A 2931-nucleotide genomic window follows, 5' to 3' on the forward strand; every position below is an offset into this window, starting at 1 on the left:
CCGACCAAAGGACAAAAGATAGTTGAGATATTCATGGAAGATACAGAGATTAGAGAAATGTCCAATAGATCCATATAAATTAGAAAATAATACAAAAACAACATATTAAAAGACAACAAAGAGAAACAAAACAAAAATTAAAAAGGCTGCAGCTTTGGAAATAATAAAACATTTGGGATTGAAAATTACATGAAACAGGAACAAATGAATTACCAACCTATCACACTTTTAATGTTGTGGGTATCAGAAATAGCTTTCAAGGCTATGAATTTCCAGCAAAAGTTGAGGTTAAAACTTGTCAGAGTCCAGTGCATGCATCATCATTCATCAAACAAACAAAAAACAATAAGCAAAGCCAATAATAAACTAATAAACTAATCAAAATTTAAAGGAAAACCAATATTGAAATCCAGAATTCAAAGTAATCAAAATTCAGAACTCAGATCACATAGCTTAATACGAAATCATGTAAGGCTTTTGCCACTGGTTTCGTTGACAACCAACATACATCTTCCAGAGCAAATAGTAGTATAGTACATGTTGCATTAGTCACACACGCGAACACACACAAAGAATAAGAAATTGATAGATAGAGAGAGAAAGAGGGAGAAGGATGCAGAAGAGGTTATGAACAAAATCGTGTAGCCGAACTATTTGAACATTATTGGGCCACAAAAAAGCAATTTACTCTAGATATCACTACTAAACTTCATTCTCAGAGCAATTTTGTTCAGTTCTGATTTAGGTTCCAATCACGCAGTTGAAAACGTACATAAAAGAGCCTCCAACAAGTATTATTATTAAATTTATTAAATTAATATAATACAAGTGCAGCAAATTCAAGTTGCTCCGAATATCACTTCACATAAAAGGTCTATGGCGCATTTGTCAAAAGAGATAAAAAAATATGCAAAAATTGAAGACGACCAAAGAAGAAAAACGTGAAAACGAAAAGACACATGTTAGAGAATAAACAGAAAACAAGAATCAGCAGAAAGAAGAATAGATAAATAGGAAAAAGAAAACTGGAGTGAAAAGGAAAAAGGCTACTAGGGTTAGGGATTGATTCTGATTATGTGAGATGTGAGAAACTGAGCATACAAATTTAAACCGGAGATAGAATACTAAAAATTGGGCCCTCTCTAAAGGGTGGGCTTTTATCTTTGGGCCGGTCAAGTAGTTCTTGTGTGCACAATACACTATGCCTGTCGTACTAACAAAAATGGTGTAATTGAAAGGAGGAATCATACTTTAATGAACATGGTTAAGTCTATGCAAAGTTACAATATTGTTATTTTATTTTTGTGGAGGCATACTTTAAAGACTGATGTATATCTTCTTAACAGGAATCCTAGTAAGGTAGTTTTTAAAAAATTTTATGAATTGTGAATAGGAAGAAAACCGAGTTTAAAACATCACTATGTTTGGGGTTGTACAATAGAAATAAGAGTGTATAATCCACATGAAAAGAAGCTTGGTGCAAGAACCATTAGTGGTTTCTTCATTGGTTATCCTGAAAATTCTAAAGGATACATATTCTATTGTCCTAATCATAGTACAAGAATATTTGAGTTTAGAAATGTTCAATTCGTTGAAATTGGCCATTCTAGTATGAGTGACAAATCACAAAAGGTGAATATTGTAGAAAATCATGATGAATCTCCTTCACCTAATGCTTCTTGTAAGGATGTTGTTCCTTCAGTCGTGTTACGATCAAACAACAACAAGAGAAAGCATAATTATATCCAAAATCCACAAGATGAGCATATGGTTGATGAACCAACAAATAATGTGCAAGTCACTAATTAACAAGTGATAAAAGAGGCACATAAAATAGCACTAAGAATGTCTGAAAGGCAAAAAATACAAGATATTTCAAGTGATTTTACTATATGTTCACTTGAAAATGAATGTGAATTAAGTGTTGATGATGATTCGGTCTTAGTTAAACAAGCCATGGAAAGTTACAATTAATAAAAATGGTTGAAAGCTATGAAAAAAGAGTTGAAATCAATGGATGATAATAAAGTATGGGATATAGTTGAATTGCTCAAAGATTCAAAAAGAGTCGGTTATAAATGAGTCTTTAAGACTAAACGTCACTCAAAAGGAAATATTGAAAGGTGTAAAGCTAGATTTGTTGCAAAGAGTTTCACTCAAAAGGATGACATTGACTACACTCTCCTATTTCTAAAAAGGACTCTTTGAGAATCATTTTGGCTTTGGTGACTCATTATGATTTGGAGCTTCACTAGATGGATGTAAAGACTGCCTCTCTAAATGGTGACTTAAAGGAAGAAATTTATATGAACCAACTTAAAGGTTTTATTTCCACAGGAAAAGGAAAACATAGTGTAAAATAAAGAACTCAATGTATGGACTAAAATAGATTTCTAGATAATGGTATCTCAAGTTTAATGATATCATCATATCATATGGTTTTGTAGAAAACATCATTGATCAGTGTATCTACATGAAGGTCATTGGGAGCAAGTTTGTAATTTTAGTCCTATATGTTGATGTATTCTGCTTGCTACTAATAATGTTACCATGTTACATGATGTAAAGATGTTTCTTTCTAATAACTTTGAAATGATATATATGAGTAAGACATCCTATGTGATAGGAATAGAAATATTCCTTGATAGATTACATGGATTGTTAGGGTTGTCTCATAAATCATATATTAACTAGGTATTAGTAGGGGTGGGCATGGATTGAATTTTTAATGATCCAATCCACATCCATTTTATATCCAAATAATTAGATTAGATTTTTGATCCAAATCCATTTCTTTAGCAAAAGTAGTTTGGATTTTTTTTAAATCCAAATCCAAATATTTGGATAAAGATTTAAATCCAATCCAAATATTTAGATCAAGTTCAAAATCCAGAATCCATTTTTTATAAAATAAATTTAAATTGATTTTTT

At 31.3% G+C, this 2931-nt stretch overlaps 1 non-coding gene across 1 annotated transcript; it reads right to left on the bottom strand.

Annotated features, from left to right (window-relative positions):
- Positions 1-240: 240 nt before the first annotated feature.
- On the bottom strand, positions 241-328 carry LOC114182778. Its single transcript, XR_003604214.1, has one exon. It is a non-coding gene; the product is annotated as a small nucleolar RNA snoR118 (small nucleolar RNA).
- Positions 329-2931: the final 2603 nt, after the last annotated feature.

The sequence above is a fragment of the Vigna unguiculata genome, chromosome 4, assembly GCF_004118075.2.
Source record: "Vigna unguiculata cultivar IT97K-499-35 chromosome 4, ASM411807v1, whole genome shotgun sequence".
Lineage (NCBI taxonomy): Eukaryota > Viridiplantae > Streptophyta > Magnoliopsida > Fabales > Fabaceae > Vigna > Vigna unguiculata.